The sequence below is a fragment of the Apus apus genome, chromosome 2 (genome assembly GCF_020740795.1).
Source record: "Apus apus isolate bApuApu2 chromosome 2, bApuApu2.pri.cur, whole genome shotgun sequence".
Classification (NCBI taxonomy): Eukaryota; Metazoa; Chordata; class Aves; order Apodiformes; family Apodidae; genus Apus; species Apus apus.
The window spans coordinates 65,045,927-65,071,242 of NC_067283.1; the positions used below are offsets into that span (position 1 = coordinate 65,045,927).

Here is a 25,316-nt window from a genome sequence, read left to right on the forward strand (position 1 = left end):
ACCTTGCATTTTTCCTAGTTATCTCTGGTGACACAAGTACAACCTTAACTGTGAGGAATCCAATGGCACCAGCAGCCACAGTGTCCCGGCCCGGTCCCCCTGGATCCCTCTACCCTGCTACAGCCCAAGACCCCGTCTCAGCCACCTGGAGCCATCAGTCCCTGCCCTAGTGATGCTGTAGCAGTGCCAGTCTCCAGTTTCCTACAGCCCTGCCCTGCCTGACCATGGGCCACATCCCAACATGGCTTTGGTCCATCCCTGTCCCAGTGAGGCATCTGATGCCAGCGGCTGGGGCTGCCCTGGATGCCCCCTGGCCTGCCCAGCTCCCTGGCTGGGATGGTGGGATGATTTCTGCTGAGCCCCATGGGGAGACAGCACTGCTCCTGGTGCTGCTCCTTTTCCTGTTTCCCTTTCATATACTTGCCAAAGGTGTAATTAGATGCAAAAGCAAGGTGAAGAGCTTGACTCATTGAGAGTCAACGAGATGTGTGCTTGTGCCTGTCCTGCCTCTCCCTGATGTCTCTTTTTTTCATTACAGTGATTAAATTCTTCTGTCTTCTGATCTACTTTCTCCAAAAACCCTGTTGGCTGGGTACTGGAAGGGGTACGCCCTTGCTGCTTGCACTTTCTCCTCTCTGGCTTTTCATGTCTTCAAGCACAGTAATTCACACACTTGTTTTCCACTGTCACTGCAGCAATGCCTCTAATCCCAACTGTGGCTTAAAATGCTTCAATTTGAAATCCTTTGTGATGCTGTTACAAATTCCTGGGAATGCAAACTTGCTAGAAGCTCCACAGTAAAGGAAAAGGAGCCTGATTTTGCTGCAATTTGACTCTTTCAAATGAGAGAACATTTTTATTTAAAGACCTCAAAAAAGTTCTGATGTTGTGCTTCAGGACATGCAAAAAATACTGAATGATGTCTGTTCTGGGAAACAGTGTCCTGCTGCATTGGAGCTTGTGTGTTCCTTGTCTTGCTGTCTCTAGTTTAATATTTTAATTTCCTACTGCTATTACCAAAAAAACATCAAGAGTTCTTCACCCAACCCAGCATTTCTCACCACGTGAGCTGTACAGAAAGGATTACTGTGCCAGGAGCACCTGTCATTAGACCAGGTTGCTCAAAGACTCATCCAGCCCTTTCTTGAACTCTTCCAGGGAGGGGGCCTCCACAACTTCAGAGCCCTTTGATCTCCATCAGGATCCTACTGCCGTTTCAGTCTGATAGTGGAGAAGCAGATGGTTCTATTTGTGTCATTGGATAAACTCTGTTAGTATTTTATTGCCAGAAGTTTAATGGGAATGGCCGGAGAATAAAAAGAAACAACTATATTACTTTTTAGCAGAATTATAAATAATATAACAAATATGCACCCTGTATAGTGCTTCTGCATTAATGGGATTTCGCACAAGTATGACTGCTTTCAGGTGGTCAAATAATAGCACAGAATGGAAATCCTGCATGATGGCACAAGTTACTTGGAACTATCTCTTTGCTGGGCCTACGCATATTTTTTAGCAAGTCATTTTTATGGAAAACATGCTTTTTGTATTTATGTAAGTATTTTCCCAGCAGATGCTTTCTTGCTTCAATAGCAGTTAATGACTTCTTTCTATTCTGGTCTCCAGAAATCTAAGGGTATTATATTCCCATGAGACCAGTGAGTTAAATTGCCTACCATGACACATGTGAAAATGATTCCATTCCTAAAGAGTGTGTTTGAAGCCCTTGTCTTACAAGTAGCAATGTTTTAAGGCTACTTGAAGTTGCATCTTTTGGATCACTCCTTGAAGCAAAATTGTTCCAGGGATTTTTGCTGTACTACTTTGAGAAAAGTCAGCTCATTTTAGTTTCTGTCTTGCATCTTTGGATAAACTGGTGACACTTCTCTAGGACTGACCAGTACTATGTTGAAGACCATATGCAACCAGCCTTTTTGTTAAAACTAAAAATGTAAGCATCAGGGGCTCAGAAACTGAAAAACTGTATTTCTCTCAGCTTTTCTAATTAATTACATAATGGACAGATTGAATGAGTAAACTGTCTGAAGTGGCTGTTATGTGTTTTTTTCTGAGATTTTTTTTTTTGGGACTGCAGGAGAGAAGTTATGTAACTACAAGGGGGGAAAAAATGGGAAAACCACTGAAAGCACTGAAATACTGATTTATAAATCGTTTCACCAGAGGCAATAGTGACTCATACTTTTATTTCTTTGAGAGGACATAAATCTGAGGTCGTTTGGCTCAGACACAGCTCTTCCTGGAGGGGGGGGGGAAAAAAAAAAAAAGGCCAAAAGCCAATTCACAGAAAGACAAGTTGAATACTAAAACTGAAGATGACAATCTGACAGCCACTTGGCATCTGCTCTCAGATGGCAGCCAGCTGGCTTCTCACAACAGTAGAAGCACCAGAAACATTGTTCGGAAGAGCTTGCTGAGAAAGTCAAGGCAGTACATGCATAGATGCGACACCTCCTGGAAAGCTCCTCTTGCACAAAACCCAGTGGGTTGGGGCCTCACAGCAGTGCTGCTCTAGCACTTGTGTCTTTTCCTCACAACACACACGTTCCCCAGTATCCATAAAGAATTAACAGATTAGTGATGAGCACTAATCAGTAATAGCCACCTGTTTTTCTGGGCTTCATCCTGCTAACATACAACAGTTTATTAGGTCTGTGCTGTGGACACCTCACAGTCCTATTCTCAGGTGCCAGCGACTGCAGTGCTGAAAATGTGCTAGTGACAGTACTTCACTTTACATGTGAACCTTTGTCACCACTAAGTGTAAAAAAGGGAGCAGGGAGAAATGTCTGCATATACAAACAAAGACTATATTACATAAAGATGTATCAACTACCTGAAGGGAGGTTGTAGTCGGAGGGGGCTGGGCTCTTTTTCCAGGCAACTAACAACAAGGCAAGAGGGTATAGCCTCAAATTGCTCCAGGTGGGGTTTAGGTTGGATATTAGGAAGTACTTCCTCACAGAGAGGGTGATTAGACATTGGAATGGACTTCCCAGGGAAGTGGTGGAGGCACCGTGTCTGGATGTGTTCAAGGAAAGGCTGGATGTGGCACAGTGCCATGGTCCAGCTGATGTGGTGGTGTTAGGTCATAGGCTGGACTTGATCTTAAAGGTCTTTTTCAGCCTTTGTAATTCTGTGATTCTGAGATTCTGTCACCAGCTGCTGAATGTGTATTAACTTCAGGTCTTTTTCAACATCCTGGCTGCAGCAGCTTTTCCAAGTGCTCTTGGTTTTGGCTCTGAGAATCCTTGTTCCATCCCTGGTTTACTGGCAGCTGTGACAGCCAGACAATCCATCAGCTTAGGTATTTCTATGATCATTAATTCAATGCAGAATGCTGAGAGCTTGCCACTTCTGGCAATTAACTTGAGATAAATAAAAGTGGTAAGAGGAGGCGTTAAGTTCCCCACCTGCAGAAAACTGGCTCAGTGCTGAGTGCTCTCAACAGATGAGTGCATTTGAGGAAGTGCTAATTGCAATGCACTCCGTACAGTCTTTTGGTTGATGCACAAAAGATTGAGGAAATGGGAAGAAAAGGAAAACGCCTCTGTCTTTTGAGTCTGAGTGGGAAATACACAGGAACTGAGCTCCAGAAGAGCACCAGTTATTCTCAGAATCTGAAAAAAAAAAAGGAATATGCTAAGAACAGAGGAACAGACAGAGGCACCAATGCCATGAATAGAAATCTCCATCTGTGCTCTGGCCATGGTCCAGGCTGTATGACATAGCTTACATGAGACAGTGCCCACTTGGATTATTTATATAACACCATAGGTGCTATGGGTATTGTTGGAAGATGAGCTGTGTGGCCTGAGAGTCTGGTGTGAAGAGTGAGACAGACACAACCTAACGATTAATTGTAAGGTGCAAACATGGGAAAGGGCAGCACGGAATCAGATGAGAAACAAAGCTTGGGTAAAGAAGCAAATCCTCATCAGGGCCATGAAGATGGGATGAGGAAAGGCAGAGGATTGCTAGGTGGAGACAAAGTGCTGCAAAGAAAGGGAGGCAAGGGTGAGGATGGAGAGCAGGGTGGAAGGAACAGTGAGATTAGGCAGAGCTATGTGTCTTTGGGAAGTGAAGTCACGAAGACTGAACTTTTTTAAAAAAAGGTAATCTGGATTATAGGGGTGGTGGGCTGTAATGTACTTGCATTGTAGGCATCTGGATAAGCAGAAAATCTTGATTAGGATACAATATTTTCAGAAGGCACAGGCAAAAAAAGAGAGGCAGGATAAAGACATAAGTGTTTGGAGTAGATTCAACCAGTGCAGTGAATGTCTGACATAATGAGAGCTATGTGAGCAGGTGAGTGCTGGTTGGCATTGCTCACTTGGGATGAGTTCATGGCGTGGGAGGGAAATGCAATGTGCTAGCATCCCTGTGGCCATAGCTAATGGGAGTAGTGAGAAATCCACTCCCTATGCTGCATCGTGCACTCAAAGAGACCACTGAGTGACCTTCATGTCCACTAGGGACCTCTCACAAGTGTGTGCAACAACACCTGCTCAGAACTGGATCCAAATTTAGCTGTAACAGAGGTGGCTTTAACCCACTAAACCAAATTTCCTGCCTGCACACATCCACTTAAATGCCTCACCCTTAGAAAGGGAAAGTGCCATATGATATATAGGGCACAGCAGGGAGGCTAGATGCTGTGATGGGCTGGAAACAATCACAGTCCTGCATTATGCCTTCTCCAGACTACATTGCAGAGATTCTTCTTTAGCCCACAGAAAAAAAAAATCCACAACAAAACAAAACGTTAAAAGACTATTGAAGAACCCCTGATATATTTTTTTTTCCCAAAGGCAGAGCAGATCCTTTGGCTATTCAATGCTTCCCCTCCGGGAGGCAGAAGTGCAACCAGGATTGCATGTGGCAGCTCTGGAACATCTGAAGGAATAGTACAAATGTTCATGACTACCACTGAGCTGCAGCACAGCATCTGCCCTGTGCAGATGGGGAGTGATGACTATACCACGGACCTGGCGTCAGCCGAAGGGCACAGCCTGTTTGAAAGCCTCATTTACTGCACGATTCACGTCAGAAGAAACCAGGAAGGAAATTTGTACGTGAGGGCTTCTTCACTGTATTGTTTACAGGATATAGGGGAAAATTTTTGGCTTAATATTTTGGTAGTTCAAAAGGCAGAGCCAGCATAGTTGAGAAGAAGAATTGGCAGCACTGAATTTGGCCATAGCAAAGGCAGATTTCCATGCTGACTGCCACAGAGATTACGTTAATCCCTGCAGTAGCAGTTGTGAAGACTCCCATATCACATCACTCCAGCTCAGGCCAGCAGAGCTATCTTGGCTGGTTTTATCCACTTACATAAGTAGGGAAAAGGGGAGATGCGACCTTGACCAGCATAACTGAGCTGGGAGCAGCCTCCAGTTCACAAACAGTTTTCTTGGCAGAACAATGCAGTTACCTGGGTGACCTGGTTTGTTTTGTGAGGCTTTTAATGCCCCCATTTTACACTGTGGCTGTGCTGTGGGCTGCCTACCCAGGCTGGCCCATGGCTACTAAGTCAGGATAAAGAGGCCGTTTTAGCCAGACTGAAGTTGCCTGGAGAGGGACTGCCCAAAAGATTGTTTCTCTAGTGTATGTTTTTATTTGGTGGTAATGGAAAGAGTTACGGTATTGATCTGATTAAATACTCTTTTATAAGGAACAGAGATATTCTGGTAACCTGTGTCACTGTCCTGTTGTTATGCAATGTACTTTGACAGAAAATGTAGAACATCTTTTGGAGTAGGATTAATGAAAAAAGGGCCAGCAGCATTCAAACAATATTGGATTTAGATTTTAAAAAATAAGGATCAACCATTCCTCCAGTGGCCTAATCCTATTTGCTTCATTAAAGACCTACTGCATTCCAGGAAAATGCATTTCAGAGGAAAAAATTCTTCCAACAGAAGGAAATGGCTTTAGCCCTTTGTGCGTGAGAAAAAGGCAAAGAAAAAGATTATGGAAGCCAAATTATGACATATTTGTTTTCAATAATTTAAACAGCTTTAGTCATGGACTATATTTTTCAGCATTTTAATTTTTTTATGTGCTACAATAGAACTGGAAACCAGATGATATCATTGATGCTTTTATTTCTGTACAAATATGGTTTACTAATCACTGTTGGCTGCTCTGTGTTAATGGCTTACCCTTCAAAAAAAATGAGTAGGGATTTTTAGTGTCCCAGAAAAAGCATCTTGGATTGATCCTTCCAGATTTAAGCCTGAATTGTAAATTTAATACTAAGAATTCTTAAAAAACATAGAACATTATATTAAATAACAGCCAAGAGCCAAAACACTTTTCACAGAATCATGGAATCATAGAATCATAGGGGTTGTAAAGGGCTGCTGAGATCATTAAGTCCAACCTGCCTGCTGCAGCAGGAATACCTAGGGTAGATCATACAGGAACATGTCCAGACAAGTCTTGGAACTCTCTAGAGAAGGAGACTCCACAACCTCTCTGGGCAGCCTGTTCCAGTGCTCTGACACCCTCACAGTAAAGAAGTTTTTCCTCATGTTGAGGCTGAACTTCTTGTGTTGTAGCTTGGTGCCGTTTCCCCTCGTCCTATCACAGGGCACCACTGAGAAGAGACTGGCCCATTCTTCACACCCACTCTTCAGGTATTTATAGGCATTAATGAGATCCCCTCTTAGTCTTCTCAATAATAAACAGCCCCACGTCTCTTTGCCTTTCCTCGTAAGGCAGGTGTTCCAGTCCCTTTACCACTGGAGTCTTTCCAGCATATCCCTGTTCCTCTTGAACTGGGGAGCCCAGAACTGGACACAATACTTCAGATGTGGTCTTACTAGGGCAGAGTAGAGGAGGAGGAAAACCTCCCTTGACCTGTTGGCTACACTGTTCTTAATGCATCCCAGGATACTATTTGCTCTCTTGGCCACAAGGTTTTGTGCATCAATTGTTTTAGCCAAACGCAAGCTAAATTTTAAAAGCATAACCATCTGTAGGATTATTTCATTACCTCAGTGACATATCAATTGCATGAAGTGCCAAACTGGGGTCATTTAACTAGAACTTTTTGGTGAGAAAACGTCGCTTTCTAATTCAGCTACCTCTTTTTGCTGACACTTCACTGTCACGTTTTGCCACTTCTTCTGGAGGCACCTTTCTGAAATAAATAAATTGTAATCTTTATTATACATCAGTATAGACCTGATCCTTCTTCCTCAAGAACATTCTGTTTTGAGTAGTCTTACATTGGCTGTAAGGTGTTTTAAGCTATGTGCTAAAGGAGATGGTACTTGCACTTCACATGGCACGTGATTGCCTAGTTGCTTGGGACTAAAATCAGTAATCCTATGTCATGGTTTGGGACAACACAACAACAAAGGAACAGCCCCATGGCCGCTCACTCAACTGTCCCCCCACACACTCACTCTGGGATGAGGGGGACAAAGCTCATGGGTTCAGACAAAGGACACGGAGGGTTCTTCACCGATTAAGGTCACAGGCAAAACAGACTCAACCTGGGGAAAAATAATAATGTAATTTCACACCAATCACACACAGGACACAGACAAAACACAGAGCAGGGCTTGCATATGTTACCCCACCCCTCCCTTCTTCCCGGGCCCAAATCCCTTTGTTCCCAGTTTCTCTCCCTCCTTCCCCCCAGCGGCACAGGGGGACAGGGGATGGGGTTTAGAGTCAGTTCACAGGCTGGTGGTTCCTGCTGCTCCTTCCTCCTCAGGAAGAAAGATTCCTTACAGTCCTTCCCTGCTTCCCCACGGGGTCCCTCCCATGGCAGAGAGTCCTCCATGAACCTCTCCTTCATGAGTCCTTCCCACGAGATCCAGAGCTGCTCCAGCCTGGGCTTCCCACAGAGTCACAGGCTGCTTCGGGAACAGCCACCTCCCCTGGTGCCGGGGTCTTCCACAGCTGCACAATCAGAGTCCACTGGCAGCAAATCCACTGGCCACAAAATCCAAACCCACTGGCCAAGTTCACCCCTCCTGGCACCTTCAGGGAATGTCCCACCACGTTCCTCCACAAGTGCAGGGGGACAGCTGCCATCTCGCCATGGGATGCAGGGAAACTTCTGCTCAGGCACCTTCTTCCCCTTCTTCCTCACCAGCCACCAGCACTGCTCTCCTCCTCCAGCACAGCTCTTCTCCCCTAAGTGCTTCTCTGCTCAGGTGTTATGTTGAGTCTTTTGTATGTTATCGGAGAGGTGCATCTATTGTCCCTCTAATGGCTCCTTGGCTGGGTTTGGAGCAGGGGAAGCTTCTCAGCTTCTTACCTGAGCCACCAGTGGGGCCCTTCCCCCACTACCCCACCAAACCAAACCAGAACATCCTAGTAGGTTTCTTCTTCCATTTTTTTAAACCCAAATTCATGAATCAATAAATTAACATACTGACCACCAGTCTGCAGAGGTCTAGTTTATTCTCCTGACCACTGCACCATCCTTTCTTTCCTGCCTGAACAGACTTGGAGAAGTAGAAAATAGAAGGTGGTAGTCCAGCTGAAAAGAACTGGAAATGTCTTCTTCTTGTGGGAATGGTCATATGTTAAGTTCTCTGCTTGCATGGGCACTGATTAGTCATGCTGAAGACCTGCTTCATAGAATTTGTGATCTGAGCCTGCTCTATTCTTGAGAGTCATCTAAATCAAGATCTGTGAATTTAAATCAGAACTTGAGGATCTCCAGAAAACCATGTTGGGAATTTGTCTTCATCAGTCCAGTTAAACTAATTCTAGGCTTTGGTTTTCTTCCACAGCTGAGGATCCTGAGTTCATCATTACGAGAATATAGCAATCAAAATCTTACTTAATCTAGTGTTGCCAGGGAAAGTGGGAGAAAGAATTAAATCTTAACCAAGACTTGTTTTTAAAATGAAATCCATTTAAGAGAGAGAAAATCTCCTGTATTATTTTTCTTGACCCATTCTTCTGCTTTGAGATTAATAAATAAAAAAAGACCATGCAAGAAATTTTGTATTTTCCAGTTTGACTTCTATTTTGTGTTATTCAGGGAGGCATATGCATACAGTCTGACAGGTGTCATTCAGCTCAGTGGACATTTTTCTGTTCAAAAGCTTCACCCCCCTTTAAGCAAAGTACTTCAAAAAGATGAGAAGAAGAGCAATTGCCTTCTACAGCAAACTTAGCAAACATTTTTTATACTCAGGGCACTTTCTTTCCTGTACATCAAAGGAAAATATCACTCTTCATTAAAGATATTAACTCATCACAGGATCTAATTGATATTTCAATTCAAGCAAATAACACCCTTACTTTTTTTGTCCTACAGCTGCATAATATCTGACAGCTCAATGAGCAATCAGTGTTGTGGAGAAATCACAATCAGTTTTGTGAAGCCTATCAGTAATTAAAAAATTCAAGTTCTCTTTAGACAGAAAAAGACTGTCTCTGAACTGTATTGGACACTGTGAGTTTTAGCCTCAGGCAAAGCCAGAAATTTGTGAGAACAAGCACCTGAACAAACAATTTCTAATTACATATTTTGAGCCCCCAAAAAGGTAATTCAGTTGATAGATTCATCTTCCAAAGTGGTTATCTCATTTTTAGAAGGAACTTCAGAATTTTATGTGCTTAAAGTGGGAGTTCAGCCTTGAGCATTCAAGGCTAAAGGACACAGTTTGGTTTTTAAAGGGTAGGAGAGGAAGAAAGTGGAACAGACTAGGTCTTCTTCCAGAACTTCAATCTTATACATTAATTGTCCTATGACAAAAAGGACAGTGACTACTTTGGAAAACATTCTGACACTTGCTTCAGTCCCTCAAACTCTGTCTTATTTCTCTGCAAGTCTGGTGTTGGTATCTGTACAAGTAAAGCAAGAAATCTAACCTAGATAAAAAGTAGTCTTATGACAAAGTAATTGATTGACACTCAAGAGCCCTGGATTCATTCCCAGGGCCTGCTGTAGCCCATGTGGACTTGTACACATCCCTCTCAAACTCACATTCTTAACTTGCAATGAGGAAACAAAATAGTGGTATGATGTGTGACAAATTGATGTGTGTGTGGTGATGGGGCTTAAAAAATACAGAACAGGAAAACCAGCACCACCTCCAGAATCCGAAATTAACCTATCCACGTCATAGAAAAACTGTGTAAATAGCAGGGTGTCTTTTTTTTCTGGGTTTGCATCCTTTCCAGTAAAAAAAAAAAGAAAGCCTGAAGTTTGTTCTTTCCATTTACATTTAAGTTATCCCAGCTTGAAATACACTGAGAAATGCCTCTTTGCCACAGGTCAAATTATTTTTCTTCTGGGAACATGCAGGAGTCACAAACAGAAGGCAGAGCACTGATTCTAGAGTGAGAATCACTACTCTTGAAATGTGCTGGATGGTGAAGATGAGGCAGGGAAGTATGCTTGCATTTGAACCTCAGACAAAGGCTCACTTTTTGTAAGAGAAGTTTCCAGAACATGTTGCTGTATTTATTCTGATCTGTGCGGAAAATGTTTTAAAGGAAAATGTAGTTTATCTCCCTAGGTGAGTTAAGGTCTTAAGTCTGATCTGTTTTCTTGACTTGAGGTCTGGAAAGTTTAAATATTTTGTATAAAGTCTTTAAAATCAACTTCTAAGTCTATGGAATGCAAAGCACTGTCTTGATATTTCCTTTCCATTTTGGAAAAATATGTTTTTCTCAGATTCTGCTCTTCAGTGTATGCACCATTTATGTGGTCAAATCATCACTCTGGCTTTTAAGACTCACTCACTATCTCTAAGGTCCTGATAAACTGTAACAATCACAGCTCCCAGTTGAAAAGAGTATCCTCCACATTTGTTCTTGTGCCTTTCTGTGTTCTATTTGTGTCCTTTTTTCTTCCAAGAAAGCTGCAACTTTTTTCAGTTCTCATTTGCAGAACTGCTAGAATTGCTGAAATATGATAACAAAAATAATGGGTTGCTAGTACAGAGGAGTGCTTTATGTTTGACATCAAGAGGTAGGGGAAAGCCCTCACCCATATTCACCTTTGCATTCCACCTCCCAAACTGCTTCTCCTTTGAAGTGTTACATTATTCCCCTCTAGTACTTTCCTCCAAAATCAGGGATCTTATCCTGCTGCAGCTCATACTGCCTTTACCTGTGTCCCCTTCTCTCCCTCTTCATGACTCCTTTGGGCAATGGCCTTCTGCTGCTGCCTGGCTCTTTCAGGCTGAAGGCTGCTGTCCCACAGGCCCCAGTTTCTGGTGACCCTCCCCTTGCCCTAGCGCTTTTCAGCTTTGCATCTGTGGGTGGTAGTTGCTCATGGTTTTGGGAAACACTCGGGTTTTTGGGCAGCTAAAGCCCACAATGAAGGTACGTGGTATGGGTAACGTGGGATAGCAGCAGGAGCTGGTGGCCAGGGTGAGCTACATTCAGCCTGCGAAATGTGGCTGATGAGAGTTTGTGGAGGTGGGCTGGTTTCCCTGGCTGTGCTGATGTCCTGGAGAGCAACAAATAAGCTGATGGCCTTGGGAACTGGGACTTGGGAGCAGCCTGAAGTCTCCCCACGGGGTGGCAATGCAATACCTGCCAAGGCCCTGGTGCCAGGGCTGGGGGAAGCTGTAAGGAGCCCTTCGGAGCTGCCTTTGTCATCTGGACATTCAGCTTGAGACCTGCTAAAGGAGGCTAAGCCAGGAATTGTTTTGACTGAGTGTCTGAGCTGGAATTCTTTGAATCAAATTGTTGGTTTTCTCTGCAGTCTCTTAAAAGCTTGATTATTCCACTAGAGACATTTTGAGACCAATCCTATGAACATATTTTAAGCTTATTAAAAGCCTGTCTTAAAACTGGCACATACAAGCAGCAATCAATGAAAGCCTGGCACTGGTACACTGAGCCGCGTTGTGCTGGCCATAATATTGATGTTTGCTGAATATTTACAGCATTAAAGCAACATCTCATTTAAAAGAAACAAGCTGGAAAGAAGCTTCCACTGAAAGCAGTAAATAAATTATATCAAATACCATATGAGCTTTGATGCAACATAAGTAAAGGATTAAAGCCAGCTAGGGCTGGTTTGATCAAAGATCTGTGTGAGAAGTTCTGCATAGAACTTAGTGAACTAGTACAACCTTTTTTTTCCTTTTTCTCCAGGAGGTGGTTTTCAGGAGGCAAAGTGATTTAGAATTGTTTTGTGGAAGTGTGCACAAGAGGTTAACTTGAGTTAGCTTTAGCAGTGCTACATTTCACCTTGTAGATGGATCCAGGTCTGTCTCTAGAATGTGATTTGACTGCTGTGTGTCATAAAACAGGACACAAGTTGTTTTGGCAGGAAGAAAATGGAAGAACAAATTTGTGCTCAAGAAAATATGCCTTTTCCTGATTGGCAAAGACCCAGTGTGTTCTCAGGAACAGAGTGCAAAGAAAACCTTTTCCCCAGCTTTGAAAACAGCAATAAATTATAGAGTAGTTGAAAAATGCAAATTAGTATTATTATTATTTTCTTCAAACAATGTAAATGAAGCTTTTCTACAACATTTTTATTACTTTACACATATAATTTCTGGCTAGGCAAGGAAAATATCCTTTAAAAGTCTTGTTTTACTTTAGTCTTGTGAAGAAACTCACCTGAAATTGAAAACATTGCAAATGTTACAGTCAGCACTTCTAACTTCCACTTTCAAAATGCTTTTTGTATGCATATATCAAAATGCAGCATAAACAGCAAGCAGCTGAGCTCCACATACGTACCTTGGATGAAGTCTCAGCTTTCCCAGATGGGGAAACACAGGGCATAGAGCAAATCAACAACTTTTTCAGGATTGTACAGTCAAGTCAGTGGCAGAGTCAGGAATAAAGCCTGGGTTTCATAATTTTCAAGGGTTATGTTAAACATTGTGCTAACCTCATTTTTCAGGAGTCATACTGGAAAACACCATTTGTTTCTCTTAAGTTTATCTGGTGCCTACCTACTATGTATGATGCACAAAAAGTATAGTCAGAGGGTAATTTATCATGAACTCCCAAGTCCTAGAAAAGGAATTTGAAAGCTCCAACCCTGGCAGTGCCTTTGTGTGCAATTGTGTGCAAATGATTCATTAAAACTGACCCATGCTCCAGTCTCCAAAAACAACAGATTGAGTTAATAGTTTTTCTCAGTCTCAGGGGCTCCATGACTTTTGAACTGATTGTTTATTGGAATATTTAGAGTATTTATGTACTCTGTAGTACTTAACATTTCTGTATTGCTCCTGCCAGAGTCCATTTTAAGTGACCTGGAGAGACAGGAGGAAAATGCTTGCCTGTGAAGCGGTGAGGTTTAGTTCACTCACTCCTGGGTGAAGTACTTCCCTGCTTTTGCCTTGGCACCAGGCTGTGGGATACCAGCCGAGGGAGAAGCTGAGCTCACTTACCAATCACAACTAATTATGAAAGTGCCATATTGCTACATTAGTCAGCACCATGACAGCATATCTAAATATGCTCTGTGGAGTGGTTAAATAAAATATTTAAGGGAATGCACTTGACAGTTGTATTTGGTCCCAAAAGGCTGTACAAGTTGGAAATACATAGATAAATGGTTTTGACTGGCCTTTGTTCTAGTAATAATAGCAATAGCAGACAATGTTCTTTTCACTGCAGGAGGTGTCCATTTGGTTCTTACAGCTAGGGACAGGTTTTGGGTGATTTTTGTTGTTATATTTTTCTAATCCTATCAGAGTACCTGTTTTTCACGAGACTAATGGCTCACAATCTCTGAGACACTTATTTAAGATGCAGGAAGAAGGATGTATCTGCCAGACACATCTGTGCTCTGTAGTTCAAAATTGCCTCCTGTTGTGAGAGAGAAAGACAGAAAGAAGTGGCTAGAGTACACTTGAGCTGCTAACGAGCTGCTTTGTAACCTTGCCCCTGGCATTTACTAGTTGCCATTTATAAGGCAACTTTTACTGAGCTGTTGTTGGACTGCATTGTGATATTTCCTGTTCTAAGTGGTACTGTCATGGTTTCAGAACTCTTGTTTTTTCTTAAACAATGCTTCACCTGCAATAAACCTATTCTGCTATCCATTGGGGTCTGTTACAACTGCACAGGAAACCTTTCTAATAGCAAACTCTTTTCCAGAGAATCTAATTCATATTTGAGTTTATTTCCCCTGGAAGTGGGACACTGACAACGCTGACTAGAAACAAGCATTGAACGAGGCAGATCCTTTGATGGGCTTGCTCTCTTTCAGTCTCACATCATGAAAGGCACAGAGAAATTGAGATGGTTTTCACCTAATGGTGCACAGTGGTTTGTGGATAACGGCTGTTATCTTAATTTTGGACTGGTTTTGATGGCTTGCAGGGTGTCCTGGAAATCCCATGCTCCTAAAGAAAATTCTGTGTTACAAAGAACTCTGCACCAGACAAACCCGTGGTGAGGCCCAGCTGCACAATGCCTAATTCCTGCTGAAATCGATAGTAGATAACAATCTAAATGTTCCTGCAGAGCTGGACCCAACTGGCAGAGAGTGAGGAGCAAACAGCTTGTAGGGGAGGCTGTTCTAGCAGGGCTTGTTCAGCAGCTCCCAATCTGTGTTTTTCAGACTGCAAGCCACAAAAGGCAAAAAATTAAATATATATTACACAAGATTCTGCACCTGCAAAGGACTGTGAAACAGGAGGGTTGTGGTTTCTTGGGGTTTTTTTCCAGCTACTTTCAGACTGAAAACTGAAGTTGCTGCTGTGACTGTAGTGCAAGGTAGGGTTCCCTTGGCTGCTTCACACAGTAACAGCTGTCCAGCCTCCATGGTATGGGACCAGAGCTACAGTGGAAGCATATGCAAAATTAGATGCAGCCCTCTTGATGGATGCTCGTTTTGATTACCTACCAGAGCCACTGGCAGTAGATCATCAGAATATCAGTCCCATCTGCAGTAATGTACAGGATTTGCTGAGCTTTTCCAGCTACTATACTGACTTATGGACTTAATCTGATGAATTGATCTGTCTGTTCATTTCCAGTGAGCAGGCACAGATTATTAAGGCTGCACCAAACTCAAAAGTTTTCAGAAGAAAAAAAAAAAGCCAAATGTCAAACCTCTGCTACCAGTCCACTGCTTAGAAGCTCTGAATAATTTAGAACCAGTAAGTTTTGTAAACTGCCTGGAATATATTTTTTAATGTCTTCTTATGGTCAGACCTTCACAACTCTGTAAAAATTAATTTGGTTTACTCAGTCAAGTGACTACAAAGTCTGACACTTCATGCTATTCTTTACATGCAACAAATCAGCTTAAAATATGCTGCTTCTGCTCTCTGAGCATGCTTTCTGGGTGCTACAGTAGGGTTGCCAAAGTATTTCCACAGCATCCTGATCAAAATTCTGTAATCCAGCATACTGGGCCTAGATTTATGACTGTATTTGAAACAGAATAGCAAAATAGGCTCAGAAGCATTCATTTTTAATGGCATCTGATTAATTTGATCTATTTGCAGGCATAGACAGTCAGCACACAGAACCAAAACAGGATCCAAGTTACTGAGATCTCCAGATTACTGAAGAAGAGGAGAGGAAACCTCTGAACAAGGAGGGAAAAGGTAAAAAAAAAATTGGTAAGGATAAAGATACAGCTTTACAATGTATTCTACTAGCAGACAACCTGGCCCATAAAGTGCTAGAAACTGGCACAACAGAGCTGATGGTTGCAGTGGTTAATTAAACACCAGCCCAGCAGCCTGGCATCAGCTCCCTCATGAGCAGAATCTCAGCAGTTCATCTCCCACTGCAGTGTTTTCAGTATCCCTATGCTGATCAGCCATTCATATAACCTCCTAGTCACCTGGGGATGTTGGCCAGTGAGAAGCAGAGAGCAACACAGCAATATCCGAATGTTGAATAAAAGCTTCTGGAGTGGGTAACGGGGTTTATTCTCTCTCCTCACCCCTAACATTTTTTAGTTGGAATTTCCAAGCAACGTTTTCTCCAAAAAGAGACCACATTTTATAATAGTTGACTCATACTTGGCAAACATTTTGCCCCTTCTAAACAGTGGGGTTTTTTTTCAATTACGTTTTTGTTGATTGCAGAAGTACCAGCAAGGAGTTGTAGATGTGGCAATTTACCAGGTGGATGAATGTAGCCTGACACACTCCAGCATGTTGATCATGTAAGTCGAAGAAGGTTTAAGAGGTAGCCGGGTTAAGAACAAACCTTTGCAAGTTTTCTGAGCACAAAAGCCCCATTGTAGTCTGCAGGAGACCGAGTGCTTCCAGGGTAGGTTCCAAGAGGGGTGGAAGGGGAAGAGTGGGAAACTTTCCTTTTTTGGGATACATACAATTTCCTCTTTTACATTCGTAATACAATTGGGGTAATTGAATTGGATGGGTGCTCTGTTTTCATCCATAATGATTCCATTCCTACACTGAGATAAACTACAGGCTTTAGGCCTCATAGTTAGTCCCCTTGGAAACCAGATTATTTCCTTTTAAAATAGAGCACACCAATTATCCTCTAAATAGTTTCAATTATTGTGCTTACCCACATAGCTACAAAAGATGTATTATCCACCCTATCATGTACAGTTGAGCTTCATCCTTAGAGGCTACTGGCAGATCTGTATGAAGGACTCATGCTGTAGCCTCCTTCTGCCACATAATTAAACTGCCCGGAAGCAGTGATGAGTAATGCACTTGGAATATCAGTATTGCACAGCATAGTTTCATTTTAGGCCACCTTCCAAAGGTCCCCTATTCTTAGCAGTTGTCACAGAGTCTTTGCAGTTGGTATTCAGCCTTCTGCATAAAGGACTGGTGTTAAAAAAGGCAGAAGGAATTCACCTGACACTAAGACTCAGATCTCCAAAGTAATTTAGGTATCTAACACCCACTAACTTCAGAGTGACTTGTGTCTTTTAGTGCCTGCAGGAAAATGTGTCAGGCTTTCAGAGTTTTTTCAACATTAACACAGACAGATGAGTACTGTTCAAGCAGGGAATTGCTCTGTCATAGGAGAACAGTTTTGATTTTCTGTGCTTGCAAGTATAGTGGGTGTATGCAGGCTACAGCAATGGAAAGCTGTGTGAGATTTTACCTCATTTTTAATGTTTAAACATCTGGCCACAGTTACATATAGGCAATATTTTCAACTTATGTATCCAGTCTTGGAGTTACTGGTGGAGAAACAAATAATTCTTCCTGGTAATGCCATTTTAGATAATAAATAATGTGGGTTTTTTTGGTGTTTGTCCACACATTATGAGGGATCTCAGTAGATACTGGAAGGATCTCAGTAGTAACTGCTTATTTAGGTTGCAGAGGTATTCATTACACTGGGCACTATAGACACACATGGAAAATACAGCCCTTACTCCAAAGACTTGACAATCTCATGTCTAAACATTTCTGGCAATGAAATCTGAGCTCTGATCTGGCACTTTTGTGTCTTCCCTCTCCTTTTAAGCCATACTCATGAAACACCTATGGTGACTTCAGTGATGCTGTTGCTGAGCTCATCTGTTGCTGTTGAAGTTGTGGTGTGAATAAGGGCAGCATAGGGAAGGGAGCATAGGGGCAGGACAAGAGGTTCCTCACTCACTAAACACTGAGGCTCCTCCAGAGCCTGCTAGGTGTGTTAAGGGGAAAAAAAGACACTGAGCATTCGCTTCCAGGGATATCCATACGTGACAAATTTCTTTCTCTTTGGAGTACTTATTTCTGGCAAGACATCACTACCTGGTTCTGCCTGCCATCAGCAGCACAGAGTATACCTTTGGCCCCCCAAAACCCTTTTACCATTCACTTGCTATGGTGAACAAGCTGTATGGAGTTCGATCCACTACTCTTGCGAAACGTTTTTATTCGCACAAAATAGACTCCTTTCCTCCTCTGTCATGTTAATATTCAGAGGATGATTAATTTGTCTGGCTGCTTCTCTGACCTCACTGACCCTCATCTCTTCCAGGTGAACTGCCACAGCTGCCATGTTAGAGTAGATTGCTAATCCCCATCAAAAGAGCTCAATTAGAGAAACGCTGTTAAAATGGCAAATGCAGAAGTGAGGGAGAACATGCTTGTATGTGAATATGACATTATTCATCAGAGGCCTACAAAAGACTGAGATGATAATTGCCTGTCAAAAAAACTGGCAAATATTTTAATGTAGCCTGTGCCCTCAAGTGGCACTGTCTGCCTCCCGTGGTGACAGGTTTTGCTCATTGATCGGTTTCAGCCATATTCCCTTGGTTCTTTTCTTACAGTCATTTGAAACCTAGCTAATATGAGAGGGAAAGGGCAGCTTATTAATAGGCAGGAATTATCTGCAAGGAATATACCTGGCTATTCTGTTAACCAAACTTGGTGAGCTCTCTCCTTCCACAGTTCCTGAAAGCAGTCTGAGATGTTTTTAGAAAACAAGTGACTTAGTTCTCCTTGAGCTGTGTTAGTGTTTCTTATGTTGTTCTCTACTGGTTTTCAAGGCACTATGTATGTCCCCCAGATAACTGTGATATGATGAAAGGTACTTGCTCTTGAGCTCTTTCCCTTTAATTACCTCTGCCTACATTTAATCCCTGCCTACATTTCTGAAAGTGTTTTCCTCTGTACACACATGGCAACATATATTTTTGGCCAATAGACAGCTTTGGAAGGGTATCTTGGCTCCAGAACATTAGCTGGCACTCAGACCAAATATGTGTCTTGAGACATAAAAACCTATATTGATTAGGCTGAATTGTTAAGTATGGGGAAGGCAAAACAGTTTTAAGAAGGGGGGTGAAATTACAACACCACCTAGGGATAATATCTATGTTCTAATTCTACATTCTAATTACAATAACTATTCTGCCCTCTAAAATCTTCACACTGGAAAGCGCTGTTTGAGACAAGATTTAGTAATATAGAACTCATTTTACCCCAGAAAAGATATTTCACTTATTCAGTTATAGCCTTTTCAGTGGTTGCTGGTTTGAAGACATTGCTCTAAGGCACCAATCTTCACCTTTCCTGAATCCCATAGTTGTTTCTTCTCCTCTAGGTAGAACATGTGCAGTCAGCTTGTGTCACATGGGCCTTATTCCAGGGTCTTGAATTATTTCTTCTTTCTTCCCCAACTTCCCCCCATAAAAGATAATGAACAAACTGGATTTTTCTTAGATAGGGCAGGACACGAAAGACGTCCTTGGTAGTGCAGAAGGAGATTACATTTTGTTGTATGTCTTGCTTAGGATGGAAGCCTTTGAAGTGGATTCGTGTGTGACAATCTATGGTCACCGATGACATTCCCTGAGCACACTGCAGTGAGAAGAGAGCGAGGCAGCAATGTGTCATTTTCTCATGCTTGTTGGTCAGAAGTCTGTTTCATGATAGTCAAGTTTCATTTTGGTATTAAGACTGCACTATGATGCAGGTAAGCAGATACTCACAGATAACTAAGGGTGGGGTTTTTTTTAGCTAAATACACTGGAAATGCTGATGGGCACTAAGTAAATAACTTTAACTCAGAAGTTAGTTACTGAAAAATTAGACTGATCAAAAGTATGCACAGATTACCACCAAACTTGAACTGTTTTATCAAGCCCCTCCCCTCATAAAAATGAATTTTTTCAAAACATTTTTTTTTGTTTGTTTCAAAAGAATGTTCTCCAGGGACAAATAAAATTGTGAGGGGAAAAAAGCAAATCTATAGAAAACATAAGAGTCAAATATAACACCTTTAAACACAAAACACTTTTCTGAGGAATGGAAGGGAAAAAAGACTTTTCAGAACAAATTAAAATTAATTTATTTTCCACGTTTTCTGTTCAACCACACAACAACCTTCCACAGCGAAAGAGCATAAACAGAAGTCCGTGCTAGCATAGTGTAAAAAGGCTTGGGGTAGCTTCAAACAGTACATCTTAAGCACTGAAAGAGATCTAATCATGTCGGAATGGAAGCTTATTCCAGCTAATTTACAATGCTTTCTTTTCCCCAGCTTGACTGAAGTTAGCCTGAGTGTTTCTGCATTACATTGCAGGCTGTTGAATAAATACTCCTCAGTTGGTCAGGTGCAAATTGCTTTGGATTAGTTGATTTCAAGATCAAAAAACGTTTGCTCTTCTTTTCTTTTAGGTCATGAAACAGCCTATTCCTCTCTCCTGCAAGAATTTGATCCGTTTCCAGCAGTTCCCCTATTCCTACTAAGACTAATTCTAATTAATTCTCCTTTTCATCTTAGCCTGTCAGTTCAGTAGTCTGAGCACAGAGAGAGCTCTTTATGAAATGTCTAACACATTTAGTTTTTCATGTCTAAATATTTCTTGAAGAACTACAAAAAGGAAAGCTTTTCATTTCCAATATTTTGGTTTGCCTCCAGGTGAGCTATTTGAGACTCCCACACACCTAATAGGCATTGCTTTAGTCCTTCCACTTGCCCTCCTTGCACTTCTTGCCCTCCTCATGGTCTGATATCTGTTACATATAAACTATTAAATAAAACAGGAACATTTTTTTTTATACTTCAAGTTAGAATAATGTGGGAGTAGAAAAGGACAAGAGATTGATGAATGAGGTAATACAAGCTGTTCCCAAAAATGCAGCTGATGCCAGGGAAAATAGTACAAATTAGTATATGTTGTGCATTACTTTTAGTGTTCTGAGGCATATTTCTTTCTAAGATTTACCTCATCATCTCAAGTATGTGGCATGATAAAAGTTGCTTTCTACGAAAGTCATTGCTATAGGGATACATTAGTATTAATGTTGTATGTTTGCTTTGGTTTGCAATTCCCCTTTGACTTCTATGAGCCTCAACCTGGAAATTTGTTTTCAATTTTCAGTTTTCACAACCTCTTTTCACTTGTGCCCTGTGATAGAATGAGGGACAATGGATTAAAACTGAAAAACAGGAAATTCCACCTCAACTGGAAGAAGAACTTTTTTACTGTGAGGGTTACAGAGCACTCAAACAGGCTCCCCAGAGAGGCTGTGGAATCTCCTTCTCTGGAGACTTTCAAGACCTGTCTGGATGCCTTTCTGAGTGATCTGCCCCAGTGTTTATTTTGGTCCTGCTCTGGCGGGGGGATTGGACTCAATGATCTTCGGAGGTCCCTTCAACCCCCTAATATTCTGTGATTCTGTAATTTTAAAAATTTCTACCCTCAGACAAGTGGTGCCTCATGCTGTCATTCTGTGGTCAGAAGGGTAGCTGCCAAACAGTGTACACATTTCTCAAATACCATTTACCATTAGAGAAATTATGCACAAGGAGATAAAAAGTGCACGGCAAGGTTTTGAGTGCTGTCTCTGTGGCACATGTAAAGCATGTGATCAAGCAGACTCATCTGCCAGGGTAAATGTTGTCCCTCCTGCATCTTCTCTGAAGTTCCAGTGAAGTCTTGCAAATGGCCTGGCCCATGGCTGGCCTGAGCCATGGTAGAGCCTTCTTGACCCTGAGCAAAAGAAGCAGCGTTGAAGGGACTTTAAGAAGCCGCTGGTCTTGCCTCCTTATAAGATAATGTCAGCTATATTTAGGTCACCAGACTGGTCTAAGACTTCAATACCTCCCAGTAAAGAAGATCCCGAGAGTTTCCAGGTGACGCTACTCCAGTGCTTCCCCATGTTGCTGCTAGAAAGTTTAATTTGCTGGTTCCTGTCCTAAATCTTCCTACAGATTAAGCACATTACTTCTTGTTCCATCTGAAAAGAGAAAAAAGAAAAGAAGCAACTTCTTTTGTGGCAGTATTATATGTACTTCAAAATTATGATGTTCCCATCTTCTCATCTCAAGGATAAGAGCCCCAGGTTCGCCTATTTTTTTTGTACTGAGTTGTAAACTGTATTGTTTCACTTAAGATCATGTGCTGCTTGAAGTGCCCACGTTTGTGGCTGCAAATTCACATTAACGTGTGATTGAGACTTCAAATAGAAATAAGATTCATCTGAAAAACACCTGCAGCTGAATGTAGAGTTTTGAGCAGCTCCGGTCTGAGGCTTTAGTTCTGTTTTTCTCTGGAAGGCAACTATACTTCCAGACTTTGCCGGGGTGTTGATTTCTTCCTGCAGGTACCCCATCTCAGCCGAGGGTGGCTCAGATATTGATGAACAGATCTTTTGCACTGCAGGGCACTCTGGTGTCCTTCAGATTGTTGCTAACTCTAACGTGATCCCTATGCCCTCCATCTCATGATAGAAATTTCAGGAAAATGTCAGAGATTTTGATTTTATAATCCCAAAAGGGCACTACTATGTAGAATGTCTTTTGGAATACAGGGAATAAATTTCATTTTTGAAAGTTTAAAGTGTAAGTGGTTGACCTCTGTGAAATAAGTGTACTGCTTCATTTGCTGCTTTAATGAAGGTCTTCTGCAGGAGAACCTGAGGTTCTTTATGGAGTTTGCTTTGTAATATTGGCTTACTTACATAGGCTTGAAAGGAGCTTATATCTCTCCCACAAAAGTCACATTAACTGCTTCACTGCTGCCCAGTATGAGGTGGTGCAGGTAGTGTAATTTGCTGCAGTAAGATGGATTGGGGTTTGATCAGGTAACTGGCTCTGCTTGCTGCTAGCCAGGAAAGCTCAAAGACCTGGTACCTGCTTGATCCCACCTTCCTGAACTGCACTCCTTGTCCTTAGTTACAGAGTCTGGCTGTCAGATCAATTCCTGTAAACAGATGTTATCCAGTGATCCAATGCTACTGCAAATGAAAAATACATAGAGTGGGTTGAGCATCTATTATACTTCTACTCAATACTCTGTAATAAGATTGATGACTCCTTCAGCTCCCAGCCCAGCTCTGATATATTCATTGCCAATATGAACGGGAGTGGCTCCCTATTTCAATAAACCACAGCCCCCACAAATGTACATGCCTGTATCCCCTGCTCCCCAGAAGGGCCACGATGCCCTTGCTGACTGTCACACATGGCTGAGTAAGGATGGACTTAATGCCCCCTGTGAGGGAGGAAAACACACAGCTGCAAAACCATAGGCAGCAAGATGTTGCCAATGTGTTCAGGCTGACCGGCAGACTGGAACAAACAGTGTGCTTTGCTGTGCCTGTTTGGGCATGCACTGAGCTCACCTAGCTTAACTGTTAATTGCTTTGACCTTCTTGTTTACTTCCTGCTCGGGAATCTCAGAATTCGCTGCACTAAAAATGACTTCTGGATTGCAGCGTTGAGCAAACATTGACTTAACCTTTCCTGTTACTCTATGTCAATATTTCCAGTCTATTTGTATGCATGTGCTTTTGCACTGGATAAACAAGGATTGTGTTCAAAACTAATGCTCTTTTATTTACCTGGAGGTATCATTTCGTGCAGGCACACAGTGGACCCACAGCAGCTCACATGAGTATCTTTAAATAAAAAGCATAACCCACAATGTACCCATAGAGCACTGGATCAGAACAGCTCCAATTTAGAAAGCTTTTCTGCTCCTTGCCAGCGCTCTCCCCCTCTCTGCATGTTCTTCCTCCATGACCTATTAAAACCAGAGCACCAGCTACAGGCAGCAGACAACCTGTTTCCCAGCTGCAGTAAGCCAGCAAGCAGGAGGAGCAGGAGTTTAAGTTAAGAATTAAGTTTAAGTGACTTGTGGTTGAGACACAACCTTCACCCTTGGGTTGTGCAATTCGATGTTCGCTCAAAGGGCATCCTAAAATTGACCATCAAGCATTCTGGGAATGCTAACACGCAGCAGTGAGCAGTGCCATTGAAACTATTAAGATCAATAGAGTGTTCAGGCCCTTACGGCAGCATTTTATACTTGTTATGTGATCAGTGAGCAGAATGGGAAATGAAAGCCATTTAGAAATACTTAATTTTTTATTTGAGATGACAAAACCAATTATTTCATTGCTGGTACCCAGCATTTCTCTTTATTCTGCTAAATTCTGCATTTCTAACTTATTACCTGATAGACATTATATGTCTCAAAGGGCCATTTTATAAAGTACTTTTGGGACCCTTGCATCTAAAGGAAACTTTGTAAAAACAAACTTTGATCCAACTTGTTTGATCTAAAAGCCAGCAGAGCTAGGTAAAAGATGAAGAGCTGTTTATGCATTAGCTGCCTTGTTGAATAATTCTTTCTTTAAAGTAGTCAAAGGTTCAACTCTGTTCAAACTAATCGCAGTATTTCTTTTTTCATAGACGATAATTAGAATTTTTTTCTATTTATAAGTTACATGCCTGCCTCCTATGCAACATATATCAAATTAGCCTTTAAATCGGCCTTTAAACTGTGTCATTGTGCAATGATGTTTTTCTTTCTCTCTCTCTTTTTTTTTTTTTTTTGCTGGTGCTCACTGTTATTTTATTATTTAAAAACTTCTATAGCCCAGCAGTCGTGCCCCACTTCCCAAAGCCAGGGTGTAAATATGAGTGTGGGCCTAAGAGATGAAAAGAAAAAAATCACTAAACAAAAAATTCTGTTTTCAGACTCCCAAATACAGAGTGGGGAAACCACTGGGAGGGTCTGGGGCATGATTTCCCAGAGAGCAAGTTTCTTTTTACTAATGTGCCTGTTGGACTAAGCAAAAAACAGTATTTGGAAAGAAACTGAACTCCCTGGTCACATAGGCAGAAGCTGAATTGCCTTCTGTGATCAGACAGTATATATCTAGACAGAAGACAGCAAGCAGTACTTGTGACGTGATTCATGTCCACCCACATTAAACAGGCCTAGCACCTTAAATTGGTGAAAACAGTTTATTTAATTAGTTAGTATAGAAATCTGTCATTATTCTCTTGTCAGGTCCCACAAAAGGAATGCAACTGATTCTTTTAGAATTTTTTTTTATTTTTTAAAAAATATTTCTTACACATAGTCAGAAGTACTGTGCACTAGTTCTGAGTATTGAAACAAAATCCTTATAGGTCTGAAGGGAATGATTTAGGTCTTAGGACCTGTCTTGAGTGGAGATTTGATTTTGGTTTACGAGCTCATGAATGCAGGGTGGACAAACTAGACAGCATAGAATCATAGATTAGTTTGGGTGGCATCTTAGATTATTTTTGCAGAATCTTTGACCAAACAAGAATCAGCTTTCACCAGACCAAAACCAATTCTTGTAGAATCTTATTCAGCCAAAGAAGTATTTGGTACCCTAAAGAGGGACATTTTTTTGGTAAGGCAAGTTAGAAATTGGAAGCTGAAACTAGGTACAAGAAGTTTCTCAGACATCCAACTGAGGAAGTTTATATGCTTTTCCCCTTTGTTTAAGACATAAGACACATGAATCAATGCTTTTACTTACATCTTCCAGCTTTCTCTGAGAAACTATGTCCTTTTCAGTGAGCCTTGGGCATTCCCACTTGACTCAGGTTAATGCATTTGGTCTCTATAGAAACAGCAGCAGATCCCACATGTAACTTGGAAAGGTCACCTC

The 25,316-nt window shown here is 41.8% G+C and overlaps 1 long non-coding RNA gene across 1 annotated transcript in view; it reads left to right on the forward strand.

Moving 5' to 3' along the window:
• The window catches only part of LOC127381773 (uncharacterized), a 30,917-nt gene extending 14,832 nt beyond the window's left edge, over positions 1 to 16,085 (forward strand). The window contains exons 2-3 of the long non-coding RNA XR_007888793.1: positions 15,444 to 15,545; positions 16,035 to 16,085. This is a non-coding gene — a long non-coding RNA (uncharacterized LOC127381773). The remainder of the gene's footprint in view (positions 1 to 15,443; positions 15,546 to 16,034) is intronic.
• The last annotated feature ends 9,231 nt before the right edge of the window (positions 16,086 to 25,316 follow it).